Here is an 11371-nt window from a genome sequence, read left to right on the forward strand (position 1 = left end):
GTTAGCTGTGGTTGGCTCGACATTGAGCTGGGTTGTAGTCGGAGTTGTGATCCAGGTGAGTTTTCCCTCACTACACTCGTGGGTCGAAGGCACCAATGCCGGCCCACTAGGTTGGTTATGTATCATGGTATATAGGATGTTGCTTTGCTATAAGGAACTATTAGATTGGTAGATCTATATAATTACATGTACTTGTTGGCTATTGAATGTTACTTTATATGTCGACATGTTATTATTTGGTTTAGTTGAGGTGGTCCTGCTTTGAGTTGAAGGTCAAGATACCCGAGGCGGCCCAGATAGGCTGTAGGCCCTATGAGGCAGTCCAGTCAGGCCGAAAGGCCCGAAGAGCAGTCTAGATAGGCTGTAGGCCCTGCGAGGCGGTCCAGTCAGGCTGAAGGCTCATATATGCATGTTCTTATCTATTTGGTTGTGTGTGGTATTTTGGGTGAACTCACTAAGTTTGTGCTTACGGTTTTACGTTTACCATTTCAGGTACTTCCAGTTCCATAGGGAAGGGTCTGACGTGACTGCACAATATCCCCCCCTCTCCTGAGTTTCCGCACTGCCTATTTGTGTTTATTACTCTAATGTTTAAGTAATATATTCACTTTGATTGGTTTTGGAACAACTAGTTTGTATGGTTTATTGTTTTTAAAATGAAAATTTTTCTTTGAATTTTGGGATGTTACACTGCATCATCTAATTCTCATTCTACCTCAAATTTACAAATTTGTATCAAATTCACCGCGCTCGAAGAGTAGGGACCAAGTTCCGTCCATATCTTTTACACGTGAGCTCCGTTCTCGACATTCTCTATATCGACAGATTTGTAATTTCATGGACTTCAACTTTCGTTTAGATAGTTTTGTCTAATGAGAAATCGATCTTTATTTTGTACTTTGTGACACATATTACTATACTGTGTCGTTATGAAAAATTATAACTTCTTCATACGAAGTCAGATTTAGGCGTTCTGGTTATGAATGGTTTTGTATTCGCGAGGACTTTGACTCTCCTTTACATTACTTTGGCTAAAAAGAAATATATATTCGGTTTACTTTTTTATGACACACACTGCCATATTGGGTTGAACACGAAACTTAGAAAAATCATAACGTCCATGCAAAGTTAGATTTGGGCAATCTTTTTACCTACGGAATTGTCATTACAACTACTACAACCATCGTTATGATTATTTATCCTAAACAATCTTTTATTTTAATGTTATTTTATCGATTAACGATAAATTTTATATTAATGCTTTCTACAAATATTATACAATAATAATATTTGTTTACATGTCGCGTAAACGATAAATATAATTTAGCTCGTAATGCTCACGAAAAATAATTATCCTATTCAAGGGTTTTAATTGTTCGATTAAATGTATAATTATTATTATTATACCTAAAATGTCTAGCCTGAATTTATGGGTGTTACAATTATCAATGTGTATGGCGTAGCTAATATCGATTAAGGACATCACAAGCTTCAGAATAGATTAATCACTAGAAATCAAGAGAACCTACATGCAACAATTATTTGGATTACATAAACCCCAAATGGAATATCAAAATTCGATGTCAAAAGTATACCTAAAATCGATTAACAACAACCAAACAAGTTGGATAGATACATATACACAAGGAGATGTTTGGGATATCAAGGAGATTTTCCTAACCTTCTCTCTTTGATTTATGAAATGGTGTTGTCTCCTAGATTTCTTATTTTCTTGACACCTTAGCGTATTCAAGCTTCAAACTGATGCGACGATGCCCTGTACCACAGCCGACTCAATTGGACGGTTGGACTAGATCCAAGTAAATATTCGCTCCATAAAAAGTGGACCAAAATCTAAGCCCCATGTCTTGTTGTTGCGATGGGCTGTAGCCCAATTTGCCCAACCTTTAGGCCGGCCGTGGGAACACAATTTTCATTTATGGTAATTTTAATGAATAAATTTTATTAAACAATGTTATTATCCTATATAGAATATATAATACATATTGCGAGATCGAATGATCGTTGTCAATTGAAATCAAGAATTTGTCGAGAAAAATTCAGGAGATAGAGATTGAAATGCAAACTAATAGCAACGAGATTATGACACTGCATGTATAGACATCAACTTTGTTTTGTTGTTTTGCTCAAAAACTTTCCCACAAAAGGTCTTCAATCATCCAACAAGTCATAATTATTATGTTATAATAATGACAAATTGCACAAAAAACAGTAAGTTTTTAGAAAAGTTCGATTTTGAAACAATGTTTTATTTTCAATTAAGTCACCATATTTTTCTTTTTCAATTTTGACACCCAGAAAATAATGTCACAAAAAGTGTCACATCATTCTGTTATGTTAGCGTCGCGTCATTAAAGACCGACACCTCATCATATCATGTCAACGTTGGTAACTTGGTTGACCTATCAAATGATCGACATTGAAACAAATTAGAAAATATAGTGTTAAAATCGATTTTTTGAAAGAACTTAATGTCTCAATTGTAATAAAAAATAACACGGTGTCAAAATTAAATTTAAAATTTTTTTTTTATCTTTCATGCAATTGCCCATATAACAAATATGAATGCATGCATTTTTAGTATTAATTACTAATTAGTTAATAAAAGAAAATTGGTATTCAAGAACAAATAGAGTAATTATTTCGAAGGAGATTAAATAAGTTTTTTTTTTCGTTCATGCACAACATGACACGAATCAATCGCCATTAGTAGATTCTATTGACAACCAAAAGTTATACAGTTTTTCTCATGTAGAAAACCACAACGCCAATGTACCTGTTTTACAGAGGTTGGGGGATTTATCAAAATTGTTTCTAGGGTTTCAGAAATCAATGAATTGGAATGGCACTGTTACGGAAATTGCTATATAAGAAGCCGCCCGATGGACTTTTCTACGTCTTTGACAGAATATATGGTAATTATTTACCCCTTCTATGGAGTAATTGGTTTGATATGTGTATTTATGTAATACAATTACCTTTTCTGTGAAAACCTTTCTCCTTAAATTATCATTTCATTTCCATCTAGGTTTAGATGCTACTTTATACGTTAGCTAGTTGAATTCCGAGGCAAAAAGTTGTATGATTATTGTCGTTCAGCTTTACTCTTCAAACGAGTGTTGGATTATGAACTTGTGGTATTATTGTGATTCTTGAATGCTTTAAAGCACTAGCGAAACTATTGAAATAAAACAATACAGAAAATTGCATGTGATATTTGGACAAATTAGTAATTGAAAATTGTAAAATTAAGATTTTTTTTCATCTCTCCTATTATAAAGTTTTTGTTTTTAAAATTATGACATTTTCTAGTAGATTAGAGGCAAGCATCATGTGTGTACAACTCGATGCATGAATATATATTCAAGAATAGAAGTTGTATCAGTTTGATTTGATGACGCTCCATTTGGTGCATAGTCTTTGACTCCTGTTTCAGAATGGAAACCTGTTGTAAAAATACGACGGATCCAAATTGACTTAAATAATATTAGCTCAATGCGGAATGGGATCAAAAATTATCAAAGCGTAATAATCACAACGTAATACGAATAAAATAAATAGAATAGAGACACAGGAATTTACGTGGAAACCCAAATCGGGAAAAAACCACGGGCGGAGGAAGCCGAGAAACAATTCACTATAATTTGCAGTGTTTACAGGGATTATGAAAGAGATTACAAATAGAGTGGGAGAGCTAAAATACACGGTGGTGTATAAGTATATATATTTAATGCTTTTCTATATATACTTTGATTTTGGTTCGTGTGTTTATGATGAAAATGGCTTAGGCTATTTATAGCCAAAGGGAATGTAATATGAAAGGAAAAGAAAAAAAAAATTTCGTCCAAAAATTGCTGCGCCTTCTAATTTGACTTGAAAAGGATGCGCCTAATATTTACCAAACAAGTTGCCAATCCATATTACCGTCCATTCTCATTTTCAAACATTTCACACTTATATTACTATTCATAGTCAAACTATGAATAGTAAATGATAAGTTACAGAAATAACCCCTGAACTATTTGCCACTTGCTAATTTTGGAGGCAACATTTTCCACAATCTCCACCTTGACATCAAAATTAAGCAAGTCATGCTTTACGATTAGTCAAAACCTATAGCTCATCAAACTCTAAAACTTCCATAAGAACCTGCAAAATTATATAGAGAAAAATTGTTTCCGAAAAATAAATAATACTTCCTCCACCTACGAGCCTTCAGGCTCAACTGCGATCAGAAACACCCACCATGTCCAAACATAATTTGAACTTGGCTATAGGAAGACTTTTATTGAACATATCAGCGGGATTATAATCTGTATGAATCTTGTCCACAACACAATCGCCTTTTTCAATGATATCCCGCACAAAATGATAACGAATATCAATATGCTTAGTTCGGTCATGAAACATTTGATCTTTACTCAAGAAGATAGCACTCTGGTTGTCACAGAAAACTGTGGTCACCTTTATTCTATCATCGAGTTCTCCAAATAACCCCTTTAACCAGATATCTTCCTTAACTGCTTCTGTAATTGCCATATACTCTGCCTCGGTAGAAGACAGGGCAACTGTAGACTGTAACTGGGCTTTCCAACTAACAGCACAACCATTTAGAGTAAACACAGATCCTGTAATTGATCTTCGTTTATCCAAATCTTTGCCATAATCTGAATCAACATATCCGAACACCCCAGTGTTAGATTTACCAAAACTTAAACACATAGAAGACGTACCGCGTAAATAACAAAAAATCCACTGTACTACTTTCCAGTGTTCTTTCCCCGGGTTCGCCATGTATCTACTAACCATGCTAACAGCATAAGCCAAATCAGGGCGCGTGCAGATCATAGCATACATCAAAGATCCAACAGCACTAGAGTATGGAACACGTGCCATGTAAGCCATATCAGTCTCATTAGTAGGACTCAAAGCGGATGATAGCTTGAAATGAGCTGCAAAAGGTGTGTTGACAGACTTTGCTTCGTGCATACTGAAGCGTCTTAGGACTTTCTCAATATAACTTTTCTGAGAAAGATGCAAGATCCTAGACTTCCTGTCACGAATAATTTCCATACCTAAAATCTTTTTGGCAGCTCCTAAGTCCTTCATTTCAAATTCAGCTTTCAACTGGTCTTTTAACTTCTGAATCTCCTTCATATCTTTTGCTGCAATCAACATGTCATCCACGTACAAGAGTAAGTAGATCTTTGAACCATTGTCACCTTTCTTAAAATAAACGCAGCTATCATAGGTGCACCTGCTGAATTTGTGACTGGTCATGAAAGAATCGAACCTCTTGTACCATTGTCTAGGAGACTGCTTGAGGCCATAAAGAGATTTGTTCAACTTGCATACGTAGTTCTCCTTTCCAGGAACTACAAAACCTTCAGGTTGTTGCATAAAAATCTCTTCCTCAAGCTCACCATTTAGGAAAGCTATAGTGACATCAAGTTGTTCTAACTCAAAATCGTTAGAAGCAACCAACCCCAACAATACACGAATGGAAGTATGTTTGACAACTGGGGAATAAATGTCAGTGTAATCAATACCAGGAATCTGACTGTAGCCTTTAGCTACTAACCGAGCTTTGTATCTTGGTTTATCATTTGGGTTGACAGGTTCCTTGAGCTTGTAGACCCACTTGCATTTAACTGGTCTCTTCCCTTTCGGAATAGGAACTAAATTCCAAGTACTGTTTTGCTGCAAGGATTTCATCTCATTTTGCATAGCGAGCATCCAATCATTTGAGTCTTTAGATTTGATAGCCTCGTCATAATTTGCAGGCTCCGTTGCAGACTCAATATTATCAGCAACAATAAAAGCATAGGCAACCAAATCAGATTCAGCATACCTCTTCGGAGGAATAATCTGTCTTCTCGGTCTATCTCTTGCAATGCTTGGAGTAGTAGCTTGTGGTTGTGAAGGTGTTGAATCTTCACCAACAACATGCTCATCCGACGAAGAAGAATCTTGATGCTGATTTGTACTCTGATTAGTGGTAGGTGAAGTAGGAAGCTCCACCTCCATTTGAGCATTCTCTTTATTTGCTTCGGATGATACATCTGATGCATCTGTTCTTTTAGAAGAGTCAGCAATTGGTTGAAATATAGCAGACTCATCAAAAGTAACATCTCTTGAGATGATAATTTTCTTCAAATCAAAGCTCCATAACTTGTAACCCTTTACACCTTGATTGTACCCAAGAAAAACGCATTTGATTGCTCTTGGTTCTAGCTTCCCATTGTCAACTCGTGCATACGCTGGACATCCGAATGGTTTTAAATCTGAATAATTTGCAGGTTTACCGAACCATAATTCAAACGGAGTTTTCTTCTCGATTGCTCGTGACGGTGATCGGTTGATAACATAGGAAGCAGTCGAAGCAGCCTCCGCCCAAAAAGACTTTGGCAATTTGGAATTAGAAAGCATACACCGGACCTTCTCCATAATGGTGCGATTCATCCTTTCAGCTACACCATTTTGTTGAGGTGAATGGACTACTGTGCGATGTCGAGTAATGCCTTCCTTTTGACAATAGACATTAAACTCTTCTGAGCAAAACTCAAGTCCATTATCCGTACGAAGATACTTTACCACCAGACCTGATTGCTTTTCAACCTGAACTTTCCAATTTCTGAAGGTAGAGAAAACGTCTCCTTTATTTTTTAAGAAGAAAGACCACACCTTCCTGGAGAAATCATCAATAATAGTGAGCATATAAATAGCTCCACCTTTTGAAGCAACTCGAGCCGGTCCCCACAAATCCGAGTGAACATAATCAAGTGGTCCTTTCGTTGTATGGATACCACTTGCAAACCTCACTCGTTTTGCCTTGCCATATACACAGTCTTCACAGAAATCCAAATCAACAATCTTTTGTTGACCAAGTAAACCTCTTCGACTCAATTCTGACATGCCTTGAAAACTCATATGGCCGAGTCGAAGGTGCCAAAGACGGGACTGATCTGGATCAGAAAAAGACTTTGACACAACAGCAGCATCACTCGAAATTGTTTGCCCGTCAAGAAAGTAAAGATCTGAGGTTTTTCGTTCGGCTCTCAGTTTGTCGGAACCGTCTTTGAATACCCTGAGAACTCCACCTTTACCAGCAAACTCGTATCCCTTTTTGTCAAAGGAACTGAGAGATAACAAGTTTCTTCTGAGGTCAGGAACATATCTAACATCCCCCATGGTTCGAATAACTCCGTCAAACATACGGATCCTGACTGAACTATGTCCAAGAACTGGACATGTAGTATTGTTACCCATCAACACATAGCCCTGGTTAACCTTTTCAAATGTGTAAAACCAACTTTTGTTGTGACACATATGAAAAGTACAACCAGAGTCGAGTATCCAATCACCAGTGGAATCCAGTTTATCTGAATAAACTGTCAAAAGTTCTCCAATACCTTCGACCTCAGCTAGATCGGCTTCACCCGAAGTGCTAGCTTGTTTACCATTTGCTGCCGTCTTCTCTTTTTCTTTGTTCTTCAACTTGAAGCATTCTTCAAGCACATGTCCCTTCTTGTGACAATAGTTGCAAAACTTTCGTTTGCCTTTTGACTTGGATCTGGTTCTGTTGGAAGATTGAGAAGTTCTACTTCTCTCTGTTGTTCTTCCTCTGGCATTCAAACCTTCGGCTTTAGCATCACTTGAACCACCACCAGTAATATGTTTCATCTTCTCTTTGGAATCCAAAGCTGTATAGACTTCATCTAAAACTAGAGTGTCACGGCTATAGATAATAGTATCACGAAAATGGCTATAGGATTCTGGCAACGACGATAGTAAGAATAGAGCCAAGTCCTCATCTTCATACTGAACATCCATATTCTCTAAGTTATTTACTAACTCTTTAAATGTGGATATATGTTCAGTTAAAGAGCCTCCTTCAATCATCTTGAGATTGAACAATCGTTGCTTCAAATGCAACTTGTTTGGTAAGCTCTTGGTCATCAACAGTTGCTCCAACTTTAGCCATAAAGAAGCCGCTGACGTTTCTTTTAGAACATCTTGCAAAACATCGTTTGACAAGTGCAAACGAATCTGGGATAAAGCCTTCAGATCTTTCATCTCCTTTTCTTCTTCGGTCCATGTATCGGGCATCTTATTGAAACCCAATAGCGCCTTGTGTAAATCCATCTGAATGAGAATGTCTCTCATCTTTACTTGCCACAACGGAAATCGGGTGTTACGATCCAGTAGTGGAATATCGTATTTTACCGAAGTCATGATTAATTACTTGATAAAATGATCCCAACGAGCTAATATCACAACCCGGATGCTCTGATACCAATTGTTGTAAAAATACGACGGATCCAAATTGACTTAAATAATATTAGCTCAATGCGGAATGGGATCAAAAATTATCAAAGCGTAATAATCACAACGTAATACGAATAAAATAAATAGAATAGAGACACAGGAATTTACGTGGAAACCCAAATCGGGAAAAAACCACGGGCGGAGGAAGCCGAGAAACAATTCACTATAATTTGCAGTGTTTACAGGGATTATGAAAGAGATTACAAATAGAGTGGGAGAGCTAAAATACACGGTGGTGTATAAGTATATATATTTAATGCTTTTCTATATATACTTTGATTTTGGTTCGTGTGTTTATGATGAAAATGGCTTAGGCTATTTATAGCCAAAGGGAATGTAATATGAAAGGAAAAGAAAAAAAAAATTTCATCCAAAAATTGCTGCGCCTTCTAATTTGACTTGAAAAGGATGCGCCTAATATTTACCAAACAAGTTGCCAATCCATATTACCGTCCATTCTCATTTTCAAACATTTCACACTTATATTACTATTCATAGTCAAACTATGAATAGTAAATGATAAGTTACAGAAATAACCCCTGAACTATTTACCACTTGTTAATTTTGGAGGCAACATTTTCCACAAAACCTGGTAACAAGAAGAATACAAAGGCTACGTGGGCAGAATCATAACTCAATTTAAAGAAACATACCCTAAATCTTCACCCATGATTGTGAATTTCCGGGAAGGAGATCCAGGAAGCATTAAGATCCACCAAACTCTATTAGAACACTATATTACTATAATGGACTACCCTCGGGACTATGAAGGTTGCCCATTGGTACCAATTGAGGTGATCCACCATTTTCTTAAATCAAGCGAAAGCTGGCTCTCACTTGGACAACAAAACGTTCTTCTAGTGCACAGTGAACTTGGTGGTTGGCCTGTGTTGGCTTTCATGTTGGCTGCTCTTTTGCTTGACAGAAAACATTTCACTTCTGAAAGTAGGGCCCTTGAGATGGTTCTGAAACAGGCCCCACCTGATAAGTTACCCTTAGTACCCCTGCTTTCAGAATTGGATGCTACAGCTTCTCAGTTGAGGTACTTACAGTATGGGAACACTTATGAACGATGGCCTCCAGCAGACAAACCACTCAAATTAATTTGTGTGATAATGAGAATGATTCCTGATTTTAATGAAAAAGGAGGTTGTTGTCCTGCATTTAGAATTTATGGACGCGATCGGTTGTTACATCTTGATAAAACCCCTAAACTTTTATTCTCAACCCCAAGGAGGAGTAAGAATGTCCAGTCTTACAATCAGGTAGGATATATCACCATTATGTTTCTAGGTTTACGTTTCTTATTCTGATAGATTATAATTTCCATGCATTTCAGGCAGAAAATGAGCTGGTTAAAATTGATATTAATTGTGATAGTGTATTAACTTAAATGATGATCTGGTGGAGGAGACGATTATGTATCGTGCCATGTTCAACACAGCATTCATCAAATCGAATACTTTGATGCTGAGTCGTGAGGAAGTCGACATATCTTGGGATAAAAAACATCAATTTCCTAGGGACTTCAAAGCTGAGGTACTTTTCTTCACGTTCCTCCTAGTCACAGGACATAGTATTTTTTAGTATTAATGAGATAAATGAGTAACAAATCATCTGGGATCTTTTCAGTAAGTCACTTAAGTTGTGTTCAATAGAGCACCAAACATCCAAAATAATTTCATTAACTCTTTTTATTTTTGCATTGCCTTTTCGATAGCACAAGTAAAGGTCTGGTGCGCATAACTGCTGCCATCTACACTAAACACAAGCCTTTCATATATGAGTAAATTACAAAAATGGTCCCTGTGGTTGTATGGTACTTTTGAATCAAGTCCCGTTTTTTTAATTGTAACGCTGGTCATCTCAGTAATAGTATTTAATTTTTGTTTTGGTCCATAACAAATATGAAATGACTAAATTTTCCTTATCATATTTTTTATTTATACTATTTTCTTAAATTATTATTTTAGATATTTAAAATGAATGGCCCAACCCCAACCCCACCCTCACCTCTCACACCACCTCCGTTACCCTTTTGTTTACCGAGCACCACTATCGGTAGCGATTGTCTTTCCGATAACCATCATTTTCTCTAACTCTATTTCTATATCTCTAAAACCATACATTTATTTACCTGCTCTCGAATCTGTTTTTGCAAACAAAGCCTTCTCCATACATTTATTTACCTCCAAAACCTTCTCTACCTCCTCTATTTCTATTTCTATCTCCAAAGCCATACATTCATTTACCTATTCTCAAACCCGTTTCTGCATCCAAAGATTATTTACCTGCACTTGAATCGAGTTTTATAAAACGCATCAGAAGACTTGCTAATCAGTTCTCGAATGGAAATTCGCTACCAGTGGGCTCACACCACCACTGGTGCAGTATCGTCAACAGCGCCACTGCCTTGCACTTTTATCCCTTGCCACTATCGCAGCACTGCCACTGCCACCAGTGCCAGTACCTTGTGCTTCTATCGATCTCCCAATATTTCCCTTTCTCTATTCCAAAATCTATGTAGAACTTCTTTCGTTTTCCCGGTTTTTCAATTTCGTTCGCAGTCGGTGACCACAGCCCACCTTCTCGCCATCCTTCCTCGTTGCCACCTACTTTCTCTGTGCCAGTGAAAGAAAATGACAGAGAGTTTCTGGAGGAGGAGAGAACGCCGATGATCAACATTCACGAAGGTTTTGGAGGCGGAGCAAAGTCACATAGTTCGTGGTACGGTAACAAGGAACGGGAACGCGATTCATGGGGTTGATCGTATCGGGGACAAGGGGGGTAGGTTCATTTCGATACGTGTCCGGTACAGTGTATCATTGGTCCCGATACGGTGTACTTGTTTTTAGAACACATTTTTAGCACTAATTTACTTATAAACACAATTTCCAGCAACATATTTCATTTAGAAGCAGAATTCCAGTAATAGTATGTTTATAAACTCAATTCCAGCAACGTATTTCATGATTCCGTAATTCATAATACCAAAATACATGGATTATAATGTTTACATGCT

At 37.1% G+C, this 11371-nt stretch overlaps 1 pseudogene; it reads left to right on the top strand.

The window, feature by feature from the left end:
• The first annotated feature begins 9095 nt into the window (after window positions 1-9095).
• On the top strand, window positions 9096-10448 carry LOC145130977 (formin-like protein 18 pseudogene; annotated as a pseudogene).
• Window positions 10449-11371: the final 923 nt, after the last annotated feature.

The sequence above is a fragment of the Lactuca virosa genome, chromosome 8, assembly GCF_052849685.1.
Source record: "Lactuca virosa cultivar CGN04683 chromosome 8, Lactuca_virosa_CGN04683_v6, whole genome shotgun sequence".
NCBI classification, from domain to species: domain Eukaryota; kingdom Viridiplantae; phylum Streptophyta; class Magnoliopsida; order Asterales; family Asteraceae; genus Lactuca; species Lactuca virosa.